The sequence below is a fragment of the Pinus tabuliformis genome, chromosome 6 (assembly GCF_031772625.1).
Source record: "Pinus tabuliformis cultivar Carrire ecotype Pingquan chromosome 6, CPIR1, whole genome shotgun sequence".
Classification (NCBI taxonomy): domain Eukaryota; kingdom Viridiplantae; phylum Streptophyta; class Pinopsida; order Pinales; family Pinaceae; genus Pinus; species Pinus tabuliformis.
Window position 1 is genome coordinate 1,749,208,781 of NC_142292.1, and position 22,629 is coordinate 1,749,231,409.

Consider the following 22,629-nt stretch of genomic DNA (forward strand, 5'->3'; position numbering starts at 1 on the left):
ACTCTTTATTTTCAATTTTCTTTATTGGAATTCATGCAAATCAATCCTCTTTGGTTAATCCAATATTATTTCTGCCATTTTTACAAGTGACAGAGGAAAATGTATGGTTGCTATGATGAGAAAAGAACTCAATATATACATGATTGAAACATTGTAGGGAACAAAGGACTGAAAATGGAACTTGCATCTTCCTTTTTCATCTTTGTACTTTGCACCATGGCTAGCATCAAGGCCTCTACCTCTGCGAAGGAATATGACCAGAGATGGACTACCCATTGATGCTAAGGAAGGAGGCAACTCCACTATTTCCTCTATATCTTCCCACGGGAAGGAACATTTGGTTTTATGTCCAAAGAGATTTGCATAGAAACCTAGCATCCTTGTAGATAAGAATAAGCGACCCTGCAAAACATAAATTCACTTGAGACCCATGTTCTAGTCTATTATTTGAAACAACTCATGCAAATGTATCTAAGTGGGGCATATAAACCTGAAGAGGTCTTTTACATTTCAAGTAGTAAGAAAAATCATTAATCAAAAACTCCTCACTTAGAAGTGAAAATAACTTCTGGAATGTTGAATTTGTCTGAGGTGAGCACCAGGAAATCTGCATAGAATTCTTTCTGATTCTCATTATGTCCAAACAAATAGATAAATGCATTGAACTATACGTATGCCAAGGAAAGGACAAGTATCTACTTGAGATTTAATATTGAAAGATGAATACCTTTTTTCCAACTTTTGTTTCCATCTTTGTTATGTATAAAGTAACCACATCAGGACAGTTTTTATTTTGTCAGAAATATCCTAATTTGCAACTTCGATTGGAAAGCTCGTGCTCGTCTTCCTTGAAGTGGGATCCACAAATCAACCAGTTACTATGAAGTAAATTTGAGAAAATTGATCTCAACATACCCTAGAGATGTAGCCTCAACAAAAGGCCCTTAAAAGTCAAAGACTTTTACAATCATCATAGAAGGAGGCTCTTCTATCGCATCATATTAGAATATTTCTACATAATTATTCGGATAATGAAAGTTAGAATAGAAATCATGAACAAAAGCATAGAATACTAAGCACAAGATATCATTATAGTTTTATGACATTTTACCATGCCATTCAAGATCCAGTGTCTACAGTTTCCTTGAACTTGTTTATGGTTTCCCATTACAAGTAAATACCACATATGGATCTGAATAACTAGTAGCATCTACAATAGATAAATTCTTTCCTTCAATTAGGGTGACTGTTAGTAACCATCCATCTCCTTGTGCTTTAATTCCATGATCACCAGCTATAATCAAGGCATGAATAAGTTTGAGAAACCAAAATGTTTTTTAACAATTGCCAATCTTACTTTTATCTAAATAAGAGCTCTAGGAACTGAAATGACTCAGAGCATGAATGACATATTGTCTTACCCTTTTGGAATTGTGCATGCATGAAATGTGAAATCATCTCGAAAATACAGTCCACATGGAGAACAAGTAACCCACATGTAATAACTTCTCCCAAAGGATCAGGTAAATATAACCCACTAAATTCCAAGCCATCCATCACACTGGGATTGGCTAGGAAGATGTGAAAAAGGACACATTCCAAAGAAAATAATGTAGATACTAAGGTAAAAACCCCAATGTAACTAACAATAAGATTCCATTCTGATTGGGGATCCATCTTCCTTTGAAAATGGGCTTTGATTTTCCACCCGAAGCTTTGAACTTCCTTGCACTTCTGGTGTGCTACTATAATCAAACTACTTTTGGCCTTTATGGACATGATATCCATGATGAAAGTAGTGTTGGCATTATGATTCAGGTGTTGTCCTTGATGGCAAACCCATTCAGGTGATAAATCAAGAAGGACGCAGGAAATATGTTCAGCAAGTGCGTCCCCGCAGGTATACCATACAGAACCCGCGTCCAGGGGCGCAGGCCAGCCGTTCAGGAGGTGCGTCCGCCCAGTGCACACATTTCAAGGCAGAGAAAAGCACGTGGGGGTTTCTTGTGTGGTATCTAGCCGACGGTTTTGTGTTTCTATGGTGTCGGCTCGTGGTTTTGTTCCATGTTTTGGGGAGAAGCTTGCCTATATAAAGCAAAGGAGTTCATTTGGATTATCATCATCTTGGTTGAATATCTTTTGGTGAGATCTAGTCCAGATCTATTAAGGCGAATCTTCTAATGGACTGTGATCTCTATGGCGCATGATCAGATCTGTGGATCTGAGTGTTTGGGTTGGTTCTGAAGTCCCCATATCTTTTATATCTGAAGGGACGCAGGTTCAGTGAAGGGAAAGTGCGCCGGGACGCAGTACAGTAAAGGATCAGGTGCATCTCTGAGGCAAAGGACGCGGCGCGACTGTGTTATTGGGTGCGGCTCTGAAGTAAAAGACGCGGCGCGATAGTGTTTCTGGGTGCGCCGGTCGCAGCAAAGCATAGAGGAACAGTGCGTCGGCACGCAGAACAGTGGAAGGTAGACTGCGTCCAGTCGCAGGTCACAGAAAGAAAATATGCGTCCCTGTCTTAAGATGATCTGTTGACTGTATTTTTCTGTTCATAAGGTGTTCTGGGTTATTTCTGTAATTACTGATCTGATATCTGTAGTGGACTGTATCTGTTGTATACTTATTGATCATTTGATTCTTCATGAAAAGAAGTAGGGGGTTGTAGCTCCCTTCCAGGAGAGACTGGAAAACGAGAGAGAGTTGTAGCTCTCTGCAGGTTGCAGCCTGCGTGCTGGTAAAGGACTGCACCAGTACAAAATCATTGTAAAAAGAATTTCTTGAAAGAAGATAGAGACATATTGCAGCAGGTGGTTTTCTCCCGCATTGGGTTTCCACCTTACATCTTGTGTTCTTTGGTGTGACTGTCTATTTTCTTTATTCATGCTCATTATTTTATGGTACTGATATGCAAGAATAATTCAAAAGATCAAATAAGGAAGATTTGGTAAATTGATTGATAATACTGATTCACCCCCCCTCTCAGTATTATTTCCAACAATTGGTATCAGAGCAGGTCCTTCAGAAAAGCTTGATCGCTTGAAGGTAGATCGTTCATCATGAGCAACTACGAGAGAGAAGCATCAATCAGGCCACCAGTTTTTGATGGGACAAACTTCAATTATTGGAAGGTAAGAGTTACTGCATATCTTCAATCTCTTGGTACTGAAGTTTGGGACATTGTAGAAGCAGGCTATGCTTTTCCTTCAGCTACTCCTACAGATCCAGCTGAGAAAAAGAAGTATGAAACAAATGCAAAAGCAGTCAGTACTCTATTAGGAAGTATATCCCAAACAGAATTCATGAAGGTAATGCACTTCAAATCAGCAAAAGAAATATGGGACAAAATGATCACAAGCTATGAAGGAGATGAACAGGTAAAACAAGCCAAACTTCAAACTCTCAGAATTCAATATGAGACTCTCAAGATGTATAATGATGAAAGTGTGGCTAATTATTTTCTTCGGGTAGATGAGATTGTAAATTGTATGAAAAATTTGGGTGAAGAAGTAAAGGAGTCTCTAGTAGTTCAAAAGATTCTAAGATCATTATCCCCCAAGTTTGAATCCAAAGTATCTGCAATAGAAGAAAAAGAAAATCTCCGTGTTCTTACTATGTCTCAGCTACATGGAATTCTAACTGCTTATGAAATGAGAAAGGGAGGACCATCAGACAGAAGGGAGGCTGCTTTTAAAGCATCAGGCAAAGAAGATTACTATGAAGCAAGCCATGATCCAGAAGAAGAGGAAGAAGAATCAAATTTTGTCAGAAATCTTCAAAGAGGTTCTGGAAGGTTCAGAGGTAAGCTACCTTTCAAATGCTTTGCTTGTGGAAGAGTAGGTCATTATGCTGCAAAATGCTCTTATAAGGATAAAGGAAAGGAACCAGTTAGATGGAACAAGAAACAAAGCGCAAATAAGAAAAGCTACTACACCCATGAAGATAGTGATGGCTTATCAAACAGTGATGAAGATGAACAAGGTAATAAATATAGGTTGTTAATGGCATTTGAAGATGATGATTATGAGGATGCTGTAGATGTGGATAACCTTTATGATGAAATTACTAGACTCAAGAGATGCATAGAAGAAAAGAACATGATTATTGATACTCTACAATTCCAAATTGATGAAAAGGAAAAACATCTTGAAAAATTAGAAGGTGAAATTGTTGGTCTTAGAAAAGAAATTGAGAAAACAAAAACTATTAATCTCAAGTTTGTCAAAGGATCTGAAACTTTGGATGAGATTATCAGTGTGCAGCGGTCTCCACTAAATAAGACAGGTTTGGGCTATAATGGAGAAACTTCTCAAGCATCCACTTCAAAAAGTTATCTTGATGCAGCAAGAAGAAATGAGCAAGAGCACAAGGAAGATCATCAGGTAAAGCAGGGACAAATGTCAAGCAGAAACTATCAGGGGCAATCCAGCTTAAGGGTGAACAAAAGCCACAACCAGCCACAGGTAAAATCTTCTCAATTTGGTTCAAGAATAGATGAAAATAGAAATTACAATCAGTTGGCTGGTAGATCCAATAATCACAGAAGCTTCTTCAATGGACAATGCTTTTCTTGCCATAACTTTGGTCACAAAGCAGCTCAATGTGTTGCGTATAAAACAATCATGACTAGGGAAGCTCAAAAACAAAGAAGTATGACAGGGATTACAAAAAGGACCTATAACAACTTTTCAGCTCTTGAAAATGAAGTTGAATGTTCTATTTGCAATAATTTTGGACATAAAGACTTTGAATGCAGAAGCAGGTTTCCGGAAAGAAAGGTACAAGAGCAGAAAAAGGAACAAGCCTCAGGCGCCAAAACATGGAGAATAAAGGAACCTCAAACAGAAAGATGTGGGATAGCATTTTATGCAGAAGGACAAGAAAATCTATGGTACATTGACAGTGGATGTTCGAAGCATATGACAGGTGATAAAGAAAAACTTGAGTCTTATTCTAATTTAGAAAAGGGAAAGAAAGTCTCTTTTGGAAATGATACTCCTGCAACTATAAAAGGAAAAGGTATTGCTCCTTTAAAAGAAGATGTTAAGGCTGGAAATGTTTTGTTTGTTGATGGATTGAAGCATAATCTACTAAGTGTCAGCCAGATGTGTGATCAAAGAACCGAGGTTATATTCAGATCAAATGGATGCCTTGTTCGTGATCTTGATACAGGTAAAACAGTTCTCAAAGGAAAGAGAACTCCAAATAATCTATACATATTTGATGAAGGACAACAACAATGCTATCTAAGCAAGAATGAAGAGCACTGGTTATGGCATCGAAGGTTGGGACATCTAAGCTTCTCACAAATAAGGAAAGCTTGCAAATATCAGGCAGTTCGCGATCTTCCAGATATCAAAATTCCTGACAACACCATATGCAGATCATGTCAGTTTGGAAAACAAACCAGAACTAACTTTCCAGAGAAAGAAGGATCAGCCAGCATGCCTCTTGAGCTAGTACATACAGATGTATGTGGACCATTCAGAAAAAGAACACCTAGAGGAGAGGAATACTTGATATTATTTATTGACGATTTCTCCAGGTTTGTTTGGTTAGGACTTATGAAGCACAAAGATGAAGCATTCGAAAAATTCAAAACCTTCAAAGCCTTGGCTGAAAATGAATCAGGTCACAAAATTAAGTGCCTCAGATCTGACAGAGGTGGGGAATTTACTTCAAATGAATTTTTCGATTTCTGTGATGAACATGGGATAAGGAGAGAATTCTCTACAGCTAGAACGCCTCAGCAAAATGGAGTTGTTGAAAGAATGAACAGAACAATCCAACAAATGGCTCGTGCTATGCTTGATGAATCAGGAACCCCCGCAACCTTCTGGGGTGAGGCTGCACATACTGCGGTTATTATTCTCAACAAGACAAATGTCCGGGTGAACAGCACTCAAACCCCTCATGAGCTCTGGAGTGGTAAAACTCCTTCGGTAAAGCACTTCAAAATATTTGGGAGCAAATGCTATATCAAGAATACTGAGGAGCAGCTTGGCAAACTTGATCCTAGAGCAGATGAAGGCATTCTTCTTGGCTATTCTCCACATAGCAAAGCATACAAATGCTACAATAAAAGACTTGGCAGAATTGTTGACAGCATTGATGTAGTGGTTGATGAAAAGGGATATATTCCTAGGCAAATACATCGTGAAGACATCGAAGAAGATGAGAGCTACCCTCAAAGACAGAATGATGAAGAAGAAGAACCTCAAGAAGAATCTCAAGAAGAACCTCACGAAGAAGCAGAAGAACGGACAAGAATAGAAGAAAAGACTCCATCCAGATATGTTCAGAAGAACCATCCAGAATCTCAGATCATGGGACAAAAAGAAGCAGGTATACAAACTAGAAGAACAGTTGCAGAAGCTTCAAGCTATTTGGCATTACTTTCCTCCACCGAACCACAAAATGTGAAAGAGGCATGCAAAGATGAATGTTGGGTGAAAGCAATGGATGAAGAACTTGAGCAAATCGAAAAGAACAACACTTGGGAGCTGGTTCCTAGACCAAAAGATAAGAATGTTATTGGAACAAAATGGGTCTTCAAAAATAAATTGAATGAAAATGGAGAAGTAATTAGAAACAAAGCCAGACTCGTTTGTAAAGGGTATGCGCAGCAAGAAGGAATAGACTTTGAAGAAACTTTTGCTCCTGTTGCAAGACTTGAGGCCATCCGAATGTTCCTTGCTCTCTCAAGTTTTCAGAACTTCAAAGTATTTCAAATGGATGTGAAATCAGCCTTTTTGAATGGAGACTTGGAAGAAGAAGTGTACATTGAACAGCCAGATGGGTTCATTCTTGGAAATGATCCAAATCTTGTATGCCGATTGAAAAAGGCTCTCTATGGTCTCAAACAAGCTCCAAGGGCTTGGTACTACCGGTTGGACAAATATCTTCATCAACAAGGTTTCTTAAAAGGTTCAGCAGATAGCAATCTGTATATAAAAGTTGAAAATGACAAATTGCTAATACTTGTTGTGTATGTAGATGACATTATTTTTGGCAGCAATGAAGAAGCTATGAGTCAAAGCTTTGCCTCAGTCATGCAGAAAGAATTTGAAATGTCCTTGCTAGGAGAACTGACATATTTCCTTGGTTTGCAAATCCAACAGAAGGAAGGAGGAATCTTTTTATCTCAAACCAAGTATCTCAAGCAGATTTTGAAGAAATATGGCATGGAAGATGCAAAACCAGTATGTACACCCATGGTCACAGGATGTAGTCTCAGTGCAAATGATGAATCTGCAGCAGTACATCAACCAACCTACAGATCTATGATTGGAAGTTTACTATATTTGACAGGTACCCGACCAGACATCATGCATGCAGTTGGAATAGTTGGAAGATTTCAGGCAAATCCGAAGGAGACTCATCTTCAAGCAGTAAAGAGAATTTTCAAATATCTTCAAGGGACTCAAAATTATGGCTTATGGTATCCTAGAGATACAGATCTTACTCTTCATGCCTATACAGATGCAGATTGGGCCGGAAGCGTGGATGACAGGAAAAGCACAAGTGGTGGTGCGTTCTTTATGGGTCCCAGACTGGTCTCTTGGTTCAGCAAGAAACAGAGTTCAATTGCCTTGTCTACAGCTGAAGCGGAATATGTTGCTGCTGCATCTTGTTGCACCCAACTTCTTTGGATGATGCAGACTTTGCAGGATTATCAAATCACTTGTACACCTCCTATTCCTATCTTATGTGACAACACAAGTGCAATCAGCATCTCAAAGAATCCGGTTATGCATTCAAAAACCAAGCACATACCAATCAAGTACCATTTTCTCCGGGAACAAGTACTTGAACAGAAGGTCAAGTTGGAGTATGTTCCTTCTAAGGAACAAGTTGCTGATATTTTCACCAAACCGTTGCCCAGGGACACTTTTGAATACCTCAGGCAAAAGCTGGGGGTTGTTGATGCATCATCTTACTGTTGATCATCTTCCTATTGGTGGTATAGGCTCAGGGGGAGCACATAATGCATTGTTGGCATTATGGAAAAGGAGATCTTGGAAATAGCTGCAATATGTCTCTATCTCCTTCATGATGGATTTCTGGTTACAGATCTGGAGATGCATGAGCATAGGGGGAGCATACCCTTTGCCCTTGATGTCAAAGGGGGAGAATGAAGCTGAAGATTATGTGGTTGCCATCAAGTCCAAAGGGGGAGATTGTTGGCATTATGATTCAGGTGTTGTCCTTGATGGCAAACCCATTCAGGTGATAAATCAAGAAGGACGCAGGAAATATGTTCAGCAAGTGCGTCCCCGCAGGTATACCATACAGAACCCGCGTCCAGGGACGCAGGCCAGCCGTTCAGGAGGTGCGTCCGCCCAGTGCACACATTTCAAGGCAGAGAAAAGCACGTGGGGGTTTCTTGTGTGGTATCTAGCCGACGGTTTTGTGTTTCTATGGTGTCGGCTCGTGGTTTTGTTCCATGTTTTGGGGAGAAGCTTGCCTATATAAAGCAAAGGAGTTCATTTGGATTATCATCATCTTGGTTGAATATCTTTTGGTGAGATCTAGTCCAGATCTATGAAGGCGAATCTTCTAATGGACTGTGATCTCTATGGCGCATGATCAGATCTGTGGATCTGAGTGTTTGGGTTGGTTCTGAAGTCCTCATATCTTTTATATCTGAAGGGACGCAGGTTCAGTGAAGGGAAAGTGCGCCGGGACGCAGTACAGTAAAGGATCAGGTGCGTCTCTGAGGCAAAGGACGCGGCGCGACTGTGTTATTGGGTGCGTCTCTGAAGTAAAAGACGCGGCGCGATAGTGTTTCTGGGTGCGCCGGTCGCAGCAAAGCATAGAGGAACAGTGCGTCGGCACGCAGAACAGTGGAAGGTAGACTGCGTCCAGTCGCAGGTCACAGAAAGAAAATATGCGTCCCTGTCTTAAGATGATCTGTTGACTGTATTTTTCTGTTCATAAGGTGTTCTGGGTTATTTCTGTAATTACTGATCTGATATCTGTAGTGGACTGTATCTGTTGTATACTTATTGATCATTTGATTCTTCATGAAAAGAAGTAGGGGGTTGTAGCTCCCTTCCAGGAGAGACTGGAAAACGAGAGAGAGTTGTAGCTCTCTGCAGGTTGCAGCCTGCGTGCTGGTAAAGGACTGCACCAGTACAAAATCATTGTAAAAAGAATTTCTTGAAAGAAGATAGAGACATATTGCAGCAGGTGGTTTTCTCCCGCATTGGGTTTCCACCTTACATCTTGTGTTCTTTGGTGTGACTGTCTATTTTCTTTATTCATGCTCATTATTTTATGGTACTGATATGCAAGAATAATTCAAAAGATCAAATAAGGAAGATTTGGTAAATTGCTTGATAATACTGATTCACCCCCCCTCTCAGTATTATTTCCAACAAGTAGTCCTATCAAAAATTTTAATGAGCATTTGTTTATTGGAAGGTTGGCTATTGATGAACTTGATATCATCTGCCACTTCTACTTTGTTTCCCAACAGATCCCAAACATCTTTTTATCTTAAGAATCAAATTATTTTCTAATGTCTCTATGATGATCAAGATTATGAAATGATCTTTGAACAAGTTCATTGTAGACATGATCCAATCCCTAATACAATTCTTCGAACCTGAGAGTAATTTCTTGGCATCCATTTTATGACTAAGGATCCTATTCATCTCTTCATATGCCAACTTAAGATCTGAAATCAATTTATATTTTTGAGCCATGTTAGAATGTCCAAATATATATGCTCATTCCTTTCATCTAACAATTTTTGCAAATCAGAAAGCTCAAACTCTGTAGCTTTCTTTTCCTCTTGGAGACAATATAAGTTTGCATTTAGCCTATGTAATTGTTCCTGTCCAGACCTTTCTTATATGATATCTATCTTATGGATTAATTTATGTTTATGTAATCTTTCTACTAAGGTTAAAATAACAACATATTCTAATATTTTAATGCTCAGCTCTTATTTGGATTTAGCTTCAACAAGATTTTTGACTTGGTTTTTAAGCTAGATTTTATCCTTCTCGGTCTTTGTTATCTCATTACTTTGGATGTGTTTACTGATAGACATGTTTAACTTCCCTTTAATCATGGAAATTTCATTATCTTTCTCCCTGAGCACATCTATAATGGATGCTTAGGCCTATATGGGTGCTTGACTCATAGAAATATTCTTCTGCAAATCATGAATGGTAATTATGTTAGTTCTATAACTAGCCTTTTCTATACATAACTTTTATTCAGTTCTCTATATTTGTATTCTAAGTTTGGTTACATTGATAGAAGCTTGAATCAAATCTATAGATATTGGATCAGCTATATGCCTATTCCAATCATTTCTTATTGGGGAGGTAGATTTTCTAAATCCACAATAAACTAAGTAGTTTCAAAATCTTCGAGCTTTACCTCTCTACTCGACTTTTCTACTTTAGGTTGGATAACTACCTTGTGCAATTTTCTAGCCTTGTAGTTGACTGTCGATAAGAGTCTATAAGTAGTTGGATGCTCCTGTTAGATATATAATTTATGTTTTTCTTATTCAAATAATTCCCTATTTCACTACAAGAAAAAAGGTCATTGGTGAGAGTCATGCCTGTGACATATCTTTAAGGTTCGTCACCAATGTCACATATGGTGACAGTCTTTAAAAAAACATTGTTGTAAGTGTATATAGAGATGGTCCTTTAAGGTTTGTCACCAAAGCCATTTTCAATGACACTTTTGGTTAGTGTCGTTAAAGGCCCATCACTAATTCTCTCTTTGGTGACACCTTTGGTGAGGGTCGTTAAAGGCCCATCACTAATTCTCTCTTTGGTGACACTTCTAGTGACGATATTTTATGGACCCTCACCAATGCTCTTATTGGTTACTTTTGGTGATGGTCAAAAAATTTTCATCATCGTTGATCATTCAAATGAGTTTTTGATGACGCTATGTACCTGTTGCTATATTTTTTGTCAAAATATAATGATTTAATACCATTTTTGTGGAGTCTTTTTCATGTGTCCAAGGTCATAGTGGTTATAGTCAGTAAATTTGTTTAGAAGTAATTAGTGTGTATCATTTCACTCAAGTCATAAGAATATAGTTTTCCTATGAGTCAGCACATGATTAAATAAAGTTCCACTAGTGTGTGTAGGAACTATATTATTTAATACATAATCATGCTCTGTTAATTATATTAATGAGAGAGACCTAGAACTCCTCAAGACTCATGGCACACCTTAACATGCTTTGGAACAGTACACTAACATTCCTTGTCACCTCGCATGTCTTGGAACATATTTGTACTTGGAACATCTTTGTACCTAGAACATCTTGCCATGAGTAGGACGCCCAAGCACATGTTGGCATGCCCTAGCATAGCATAGCACTCCCCTATCATGTGTTGGCATTCCTTGTAGTCCCTAGCATGCCTTGGAACACCTTTGCATAATATTGCATTGACAAACATTAACACTTGGCACGCATTGGCACTTGGCATGTATTGGAACATGTTATTAGTGTGCCTAGCATGCCCCTTTTGAAAAAATAATGTCCCGACTTATTAACCCTCTTATGTGTTCATTTCCTTACATTTTAGATTGCTTAATCCTTTTGTTGCCTTGAAACTCCTTGACGCATATTGGCATACTTTGGCACCTTGCACATCCTAGCATGTCTTAGCACCTGGCATGCCTTGGCACTATTTGGCACATGTTAGCACACCCCAGAACTACCTAGCACACTCTAGCACTTCTTGACATGCCTTGATATCCCCTAGCATGCCTTACCAGTGCTTAGCATACCTTGTCACTCCCTCCTTGGCATGACAGCTAGCACTCATTGACACTCCCCAACACACCCTTATATTCATTCACTTCCATGAACATTGACCTAGTGCTCCCTTGTGTTTTCCTAGTACTCCCTAACACTCCTCAACATGCATTGGCACTCTCTAGCACACCTTAGCACTCTTCGATATGCTCTAGCACTTCATAACATGCATCACACACCCTGACACACATTGGCACTTGGCAAGTCTTAGCATGTTTGACATGCATTGAGATGACTTGGTATGCTTTGGCACGGTTTAATATTAAATTTATCTGAGATCAATTATTGGAAACTAGATGAGAAGAAACAGAGGAAGATTTGGCACTTAGAATGACTTAGCACTTGGCACCTATTTGCATCTAGTGTTGGTGTGCCTAGAATTCCCCTCGTGGAAAAGGTAAATTCATGACTTATTAACACTATTATGTGCCCATTTCCTTGTAGTTTAACTTGTTCCTCCCTTTTTTTGCCTTGATAATGCCTTGCATGCATTGTCACACCCTTATACATCTTGGCATGCCTTAGCACTTGGCACATCTTAGCTTGTTTGACATGTCTTCATACTATCTAGCACATGTTAGCATGGCCTAGCATTCCCTAACACACCTTCGAAGTCATGACCTCACAACTAGAATTACATTTTTCCATGACTTGGGAACCTTACATTCACTAGAATACCTTGGCACGCCCTAGTTGTCATGCCCTTTGTTATCCTCCAGAATGTCCCAAGTTGATGAGGATATTGACAAAAGTAACCACAGACCAATATTTTAGTTTGGTATCTAGCCTTACCAAATTAGAGAGGGCTCTATCTATGAAATCACACCTAGGAAATGACTGGAATGTAAATTATTTTAGGCTAGATACCTAGGCTTAGGTGGGTTTCTGGAAAACTTATGGTTTTGTTGTTGGATAAGGGAGAAAAGGCAGGTAGCTAGGTTAGAGGATCAAAGGGTTATAGCAACAAAGATATAAAGGATCAAGGTAGAATTACTTTTGTGATGGATATTAGGGTTTGTCGGTGTAGTGTAGTGTTTAGAAGAAGAAAAAGGTCTTAATGAGCATGAAACTTGAACTCATTAAGTAAGAAATAAAGTAACACATAATGATTTTTCCATCAAAACAGAGCTTTATGCAAAGAATTCTGTTTATAAACTGTAAGGAAAACCATTGATGAATTGATGAATGGAAAGAAAAGATGAATATCTTTCATATAAAGCTATAATAGAAAAATAACAACATCACAAACTTCCTACACATGAATTCCTAGATAATCGCTGCAAACTGTGTCCTTTGATTTCGAGAAAATGTCCAAGTACAAGGTACAATAGTTCTCTCCTCTGAAATCCAACCTGTTCTATCACTGATAAACTAATACATAAATACCAAAACAACATATCTCCACTCTCAGGGGTCAAATCCATGACTCTAGGAACTGTTCCATGAGGTGTTCTAACCAAACCCTAATGTCTAGGCCGGAAGTTAAAAACAACTTCTACAATTAACTTTGACTCCAACCTATCTCATAAATGAGGTCAAATTCACATCAAAACAACTTACAAAGACTAACCACCCATTATTTGCATTTACTTTTACCCCTCACATTCATCTACTTCACCCTTTTGACTTTTACCAAAGTCAAACTAGGAATTACAAAAGATTACAGAGTGAAAATTTTACAAAAATCTCAGAAATTTCCAGGTGCGCAATGAGCTATTGGAGGCCATATCTGAGTGCCAATCTGAAGTCCAAATCCTGATATGAAGCCTGTTCTAGAAATTTGGGAGAGCTTAGATGTATTTAGAGTATTTTTTTCACTCAAAATTACCCATTTTTGGCTGATATATGGCCATCCGCCCGACGTGTCTCTAGGTGCATAGCGAAATGGAAAAAGAGGGGCAGAGAGGTGATTTTTAGCCTCTTTTTTGTAAATTTTTCAAAACCTGAGCCCCAGACCAGGAAAGTGGGCAAATGGGTTTTGAGAGGGGGTCATAATCTTTCCAAAAATGCTTATTTTTCATAATTTGGAGCCCTGAGGAAGAAGCGCAGCATGTGCACACTGCAGTCTTATACAAAAAATTGCCAAAAAATTGCAAGTCTGCACCATTCTGCACCAAAACACAAAATTTTATCCAAATCCTCCAAAAATTTGTCCAAATATGCTTGATGAGGTATGTTATGTAATTATGGATTCATTAGCAAGCAAATATAACTTACCCTTCTCTTGGCTGATTAGGGTTTCCTTGAGTTTTTCCTTCAACTGCTTGATTTTGACCTTGGAAACCTGATTCCTTTTGTAATAATGGATGGCCATTTTCTTTTGCAACTTGTTATCCCTGTTGGCCTTGTTAGGGAGCCTCTCAAGGTGGAAATTTATTTTTTCATGCCAAAAATCCCTGTCCTCATTTATTTCCATGGCAATCCTATCTTCAAAGGTCAATTCTTCCATTGGTGACTTTCATTCTCTTTCCATTTAAAGTGCCTTCCTAAGACCCATTGTCCTTGGTCTCTTCCTTGCCACATGTCCTTCATGCTTCTTAGTTTACTCATGGTCCACCACTTCCTTGACTTTCATCTCTTGTTTCTTGGCTTTGAATTTCTCTTTCTCCATGACTAGTTGTTTTGCCTTAATTTCACTGTTTTCTTGCTCAAGGAATGAAATGATGAATTTGGCCCTTTCCAAATTGTCCTTGAGCTCCATGATCTGAGAATCCTTCTCTTTGATGACTTGTTGCAGGTTTTGATTCTCATAATGTGCCTCCAAGTCAACTAGGTCAAAGTCATACTCAAAGGGCTCCTCATCATGTAAAGAAGCCTCATGATGTGATGGTGATCCTTGTTTTGCTGATGTAGTAGGCTTGGCCCCTTCCTCAATTTGAGGAGCAAACACAATCCTTCTACCTCTTTGATATGTCTTGGTCACCTCAGGCCTAGGTGCCTGGGAAAGCTCATCATGTTTTCTGGATGACCCCACCTCCATGGGATGTATTGACATGGTTTGGTGCTGGCTTGGTGAAGTGGTTATATGTGTTTTCAAGGTTGCCTCAATGAAGGTGTCCCATGTCATGTTCTTCTCTGTAAACTGATGGAGTACTATAACCTTTATTCAATTACACCCTTTCATACATTCTTTTTAGGCTCCTATACAAGTAGTTGGATAAATTTAGAGACTTGGAAGCTGTAAAGTGCATGAACAATCTTATTTGTTATTGATATAGCCTGGAAAATCTGCCCTCACATGTGAAGAACTTCGTGAAAACTTTGATCAATGGTGCATATCTCTCCAACAAGTATCTGAATGGAAAACATGTGAGTGAGCTCCTTTTTATTGTGATTTCAAGTAGGGTTTGTACTCTTCTAGGTATAGGTTCATGCCTTTGAACCAATTTTCACCATGGTTTGGTATGCCTGTAGCTTGAGAGATGGCATCCACTAAAAACATGAAATCAGTCCCTACAATGGTGATATTATCTTCCTTCAAGATGAGGGAAAATATACCTGTGAGATCCTCATTGTAACCTACTTCCTACACTATTTGACAAAACCCTAAACAATTTACATCTTCAAAGCATTTCATGACAAATGGGGAGGAGGTGATTTCGTTGCAATTAGAGGGCTCAAACCTCACTATCTTTCCTCCCTTGTTGTACTTCCTCTTTTTTGATGGTGATGAGTCAACCTCCATACTTCAAACTCTAGGTGAACGACAAGAAAAAACAGTGAAATTTGTTGTTGTGAGGGAATGAGGTGGTATGATGGACTTAGAAGTTGCCTAAATTTGTAAGGAGATTTAGGAGGGTAGGGGATGATGTCAGTGAGTAGGGGAAAAAGGAATTTTGGGAAATGAGTGAGGAGATGAGGTGGAAAAGGCCAAAACACCAGCCTATCCTAGAAAGAGATAGGCTAGATTAGGGTTTAGAGGAAATTGATAGAAAATGAGGGGATAAGGCTTTGTGATGGATGGAAATGGTGTATTAGCTACAAACATAGGTGTAGGGCATGAAAATGATTAAGCTTACCTGTTATAGAGCTTAGAGGATGAAATGTCTTAAGAGAAGCTTTGAAAAATTAATTTTGGTGGTCAAACAACAATTTTGGACAACTCAGCCCCGTGTGTAGCGAAGGCTTCCTGTGTGCAGCGTGCTATCCAGGTGTGCAATGAAGGCTCTCTATGTGCAGCGAGAGTCAATTTTTTCCAGTGAGGGCTATGGAATCACAATTTTTTGCAAAGCAGAGGGGGGAGCTCGATGCTAGGATGGTAGACAAGTTCAAATGAGTGTGAATGAGCTCCTCCATGTGCTTTTATAATTTTCTTTTAGTGTCTAAGTGATTAATGAGGTAGGATGGCCCACCTCACCAATTTTCTTTCTTTTTGAGTTTTGTAGCCTTAAGACCTCTTCTTGTAACTTTAGAACCTTAGGAACATTATTACATCTAAAACATAAATTAGATTTGAAGTAAAGTGTTATTGAAGAAATTTACCTATTGCTACTCCTCATTTGTCGGATTTATACATGAAATGATTGATTTTGTGACCTTAAACCTAATGACCTAATGGTGACACTGAGCTGAATGGAGACCATGATGATGTTATTGAAGTGATATAATGATGTTTTCATGATGGTAGACTCAAGTGAGTGATGAAAGTTACTGGCATACGAAATTCTTGAGAGAGTGGAAATAGCCCTAGACACACTAGCCAATGACCAAATTTCTATTTGAAGACTCACAAAAATGAAAATAATTTGACTTTCCACCCTAACAACACCTTCTAAGAAAATATTTGATCACTGGTGACAGGATGAACTGACTGACATTAACACCCTCACAAATAACCTTACATTTTTTGCGACTTGGGAACCAAACCAATTCATTAGAAAAACAATATTGTACCCAACCCAAAGTCTCCCTTACTCTGAAATTGCTTTGTTCATGCCTTATCACAAACATAGGATTACCTCTTGCAAGTCCTATTCTAAACATCTCATAAAACACTTCATCCTTGGGACACCTAGAATTCACTGACACTCCTTGGCACACACTCTTATTTGTTCATTTCCAAGAATTTTGACCTAGTTCTCCCTTGTGTTCCCCTAACTCTCCCTAACACTCCTCACCATCCATTGACATTTTCTTCCATGTGTTAGCACACCTTTTCATTCCTTGGCATGCCTTGGAACTCCTTAGCTATCATGCCCTCACAACTACCCTTACCTTTTTTTAGACTTGGTCGAAACCCAACCAAGTCCTACCCCGACTACAACAACTTAACCAAGTTATAGCTACTACAACTAGACTATTTATTGTTCACCTAAGAACTACCTATAACACATATTAGGCTACTAATGTCCAATCTCAACTCATCCCACTTAACAAGTTACCAATTCAAGGCTCACATCCAACCATGGCCATAAGACAACTAAGGAACACAATTTACATCTTGACATGCCATAACACTTGGCACATATAACAATCCCTTAGCCCTATGTGGCCTATGTTAGCATCCCCTACATTTATTGGCATGCTTTGCACTCCCTAGCACACCCTGGCACTCTCTCACATGCCACTCTAGCATGCCTTGGCACTTCCTAGCATATAACCTTGTCCCTCCCTCCATAGAACACTTGGAACTCATTAACACTCCCTATCACACACTCTTATCTCTTCATTTACATGCATTTTGAACAAGTTCTCCCTTATGTTTCTGTGGCACTCCCTAACATTCGATGGCATGCATTGACACACCCTAGAACATGGCACATCTTAGTATGTGGCCTTGGGACTCTATCATTCCTTGGCACTACCTAACATATCTTGTCACTCCCTCCTTACCACACGTAGAACTCACTAACACTCCCTGTCACACACTCTTATTCATTCATTTCCATGTATTTGAAACTAGTGATCTCTCTTGTTTCCTTGGCACTCCATAACACTCCCTGGCATGCATTGGCACACCCTAACACCTGGCACATGTAACATGCCTTAGCACTACCTACCATACCTTGTTACTCCCTCAACACACCTATATCTCACTAAAACGTCCTGTCACAAACTCTTATTTGTTCATTTACATGCACTAATTTGACCTAGTGCTCGCTTGTGTTTCCCTGGCACTCCCTAACATGTCCTAGCACATGTTGACACACCATGGCACTTGGCACATCTTGGCTGCATGCCACCCTAGCAATATAGCATGACTTAGCGCAACCTACAATACCATGTCACTCTCCTTATCACACTTGGAACTCGCTGACACTCCCTATCACACACTCTTAATCATTCATTTCCATGCATTTAGACATAGTGATCCCTTATGTTTCTCTGGAACTCCCTAACACTCCTTAGCATGCATTGGCACACCTTGGTGCTTGGCACATCTTGGTATGCTTCCCTAGTACTCTAGCATGCCTTGGCAGTAATGCATAGCATACCTGTCAGTCCCTCCTTAGCACACCTGGAACTTGTTGATTGTAATGTTCCAAAATAGGAAAAATAGTGATATCCAAAGCGAACAATAAAAATAACACCATAAAATTAAATCAAACCATCAGACCACAAAACTATCTAGCATGTGTTAGCACACCTTTTCATTCCTTAGCATGTCCTGACACTCCTTAGCTATCATGCCCTCACAACTACCCTTACATTTTTTGCAAAATGGGAACCCAAAAAAATCCTGCCTCAATTATAACAACTTAACTATAACAATAGATTGACCAAGTTACAATTACTACAACTAGACTATGCCTTCTTCACCTAAGAACTTCCTATAACTCATCTTAGGCTGCTCATGTATAATTTCAACTTATCCAACTTAAAAGTTATGAAGAGAAGGCTCACATCCAACCGTGGTTGTAAAATTAAGCAACTAAGAAACACATTTTACATCTTGACATGCTATAACATCTCGCACGCCAAATAATCCCTTGGAACTATGTAGCATGTGTTAGGATCCCTTGCATTTCTTAGCATGCTTTGGCACTCCCTAGCGCTCCTTGACACATAGCACACCTCGTACTCACTATCAAACACTCTATGTCACACTCTTATTCATTCATTTCCATGCATTTGAAACTACTGCTCCCTTGTGCTTCCCTAGAACTTGGGCCTAATGCTCCCTAGCATGTGTTGGCACCACACCCTAGCGCCTGTAACTTCTTGGCATGCCTTAGCACTTGGCAAGTCTTAGCATGCCTAAGATGCCTTGGAACTATCTAGCATGTGCTATTACTTTTTATCATTCCCTGGAACACCTTGCCACCCCCTAGTTGTCATGCCCTCGTAGATAACCTTACTTTTTTTGTGACTTGGGAAACCAACCAAGTCATTGACAAAATAATGTTGTGCCCAACCCAAATTCTCCCTTTGTATGAAACTATTTTGTAGACACGTTATCACAACCATAGGCTTGGCTCCTTCAAGTACTATTCAATCCTATCGTAACACACTTCGTCCTTGGGACACCTGGAATTTGCTGACACTCCTTGCCACTGGCTAGTATACCTTTTCACTCCATCCTTAGAACCCCTGGAACTTGCTGACAATTAGTTTCAATGCATTTGAAATGAGTGCTCCCTTGTGTTTCCCTCACACTTGGCCCTCACGCTCCCTAACATGCATGGATACAATATTCGCAAAATGTGCCCATATCCTACTATATAGGGTTTGGTTTTTGACTAACTAAAAATGTGATAATTGAAGATCTAATCATGGGATATGATAGAAAAATCCTAAAAATTCATTATCAAAATAGATTTTAGGTCAACCATGCCAAGTTGGATGTCCACCAAGTTGAATTTCAAAAAGTTCTAGAACCCTGTCAGCAATTCTGGCTTGTCGAAATTGTGAAAAATGGGTCTCACAGTGCCACCTGTAAGTCCAAGACAGTAAATTATGTGTAAACAATGAGAGAGGATTTTGTTTTCGGGTATGTTATTAACAAAAACATCCTCCTGTTATTAAAAATACTTTCCCATTTGTTCAGAATCCAAGCTTGAAGTTGCTTACACAGAAACAGAACAAATCTTGGCAAAATAGTTGACTTGCAATTTTGATGACTTGAATGAGGTTTTCAGTGTTGTTGAAGACCCATGGAGAAACGTGGAGATGTCCAATACACCTTGGAGCCTTTAAACCATGCAAAAACATATTTTTAGCCTCTTCAAACATGATTCCAAAATTGACTGTCCAGAAACGCAATGAAAAGAGAAGTAAGGAAGACAGACTCATATCTCTTTAACCATAACACCTGTGCAAAAAATGAAAGATTTTATTGTTCTTAGCTCCATGAATAACTAAAACCTCCTTTTTTTTCCAAAAATTTATCTCCATTTGGTCATAAATATCTTTTGAAAATGATGATAAAAACAGAGTCAAAAGAGCAACAACTCTCTTGTAACAATTGTATTTTGGGAACACATCCCAAACAGTAAACAAAAATGGGTTGAAAGTTTTACATAAATTTAATATTAGCATAATGAACCTCAGAAAACAATTTCATCCCAATTAGAGTCACCAATATTGAGAAAATCCCAAAATGGTTGTAGATGACAATGACTCTTTTCTCGAAAACCATGCATCATTTTGAGCTGAAATTGAGTGGGTATTTTCATTTCATCCCCATGCATCTCCTGTAACAATTGCATGGAAAAATGGTGTGATGTTTCAGATATATGACGAGAACATGGTGACTAGGTAAAAGCATAGCACAAAAGAGCAACAACTTAGGGGAAGGGAATGAGAGGGAAGGGAGGTAGGAAAAATTATGGGAAAAATATGGGGGATAGGTGTGGGTGTTAGGAAAATACTAGAAGTGGAATTTCTCAAAAATAGTGAGAAAAAGGGGGGAAAGGGTCAAAACATAGACCTAGGGTAAAAGCGCAACAAATTTCTAGGGTTTTTGGTAAAATAAGGAAATGAAAAGATTTTGATGAGGGGAATGATGGAGAATGGTAAGTGAAGGATGATGAAGGAGCTATAAGCTTAAAATGAATGCCTTTGACTTCTGAATGAATCTATGAACCATGGAAAAGGGAAAGCACAACAAAAACCCTAGTAGCAGAATTTTGACTCAATCTCTGAGGAAAGAAGGTGCAAGTATGATTGGTAGGGTTTAACTGACCATGATTAATCAAAAGACTCATGAAATATGGAGATGACCTACCATGATGAAATGATATTCATTTTTGGATTGGGAGTAGCAATGACACCTATACAGTGACTCATACTCTTTGCTTTATAACTTGGCAAATTTTGCTAGTATAGACCAAAATTTGACTTTTGACCTTGATTGACTTGAAAGATTAACAAATCTTGATTACTATGGAACATAGGACCCTAACAGAGACCATATCGGATGTTGATTAATGTCACTAGGTTTTATGCACAACCGTCATGCTTCTCTACAATGAGTACCCATATGGAAAAGTTCTTATTTCATCTAGTATTTAACCAAGACATACCATGCACATGATTCCAAATATATTTCCGCATCTAAGTCTTCCTACCATATATCTGAATACAAGAATTCTACTTTCTAAAGAAGATATCTTATCTAAATATGTGCATACCTCTTTCCTTCATTTTGTCATCTAGTCAACTTCTTTCATGAACTGCCTCTTTCTTTGAAGAAAATGTCTATGATGAGGCTCCTTTCTCAACATGATAAAATACTTCAATTATGCCTTCATGCTGCAACTAAACTAGTAAACTTCTTTGATGCTTGCTTTCATAATATACGACACTGCATCCACAAAATTCTAGTGGAATATACTCTTTCCAAGATTCTTCATATATTGAAGAACCTTGTCATCAAGGTTTCTTGTGATCCTTTCCTGCTAGAAGATTATTTATATAATGTGCCATGCCTGCAAGAGGACATATCTGAGGTAAAAAATCATTGTCAATGTATCGTCAGTGAGAAATTCTACTTGTTACAAACAAGGCAACGTCCTTGTCACTGCTACAATGATATGAAACATAAATAAGGATCCTTTGCAAGGGAAACATGGTGGTTGTTACCATCTCCCATGGAAATGCATGAATTTTCTTGTCAAGGAAGTTGGATCATTGCTTTATAAGTTAGCATCCATGGGACTATTTACTCGTGGCTCCTTAAGCTTCAAAAAGTAGAAACATGCTCGGTCAGTACTTAGGAGTCATGACCTCAAAATGTTGACCATTCATCACATGTTCTGGGCAGTAAGCGCACTCATTCCTGCAAGCAAATAAATTTTATGCATCTTCTGTCTCAAAGCCCTCTACCATATTAGGACCTTACACTCTCGAAAAACAAGAGAACTGATATCCTTATGACATCAGTAATTCTAGAAATCTATCCCAAAACTTGATTTGAATGCAGTCAATGTGTACATCAAATAAGCCATGATCTTCAGATTCTCTGCACCAACATATACAGAGACTGAATCGTTAGATCCAATCATAATCACTAAACTGCCTGATTCATATCCACTTAGTTATACACTTAGGTCAACCAAACTTGTGTTATAGGTCTCTATATAAGGGATATGGCCTATTGTATTAATTCAAGAATACACCATAAATTTGTACACAATACATAGACTGGACCGAACTGTTTCTTGCATTTGATGCCATAGAGCTAAGCTTGTGTCTAGATCCTCAAGGTCTATTTTCAACATAACACTTTTCAACACTTTGTCAAGTATGTGAATTCCAAAAAAAATCCTTAGATAGTGTTGGCCTCAAAAATTTATATCAGAAGTTAAGCATCAAAACACTTGAGCGAAACATTGTCATGACAGAGGACTTCACAAGAACATAACTAGTGTGCCCAAGATCATT

At 38.7% G+C, this 22,629-nt stretch overlaps 1 pseudogene; it reads right to left on the minus strand.

Moving 5' to 3' along the window:
- Nucleotides 1-54: 54 nt before the first annotated feature.
- On the minus strand, nucleotides 55-1,677 carry LOC149265910 (C2 and GRAM domain-containing protein At1g03370-like; annotated as a pseudogene).
- Nucleotides 1,678-22,629: the final 20,952 nt, after the last annotated feature.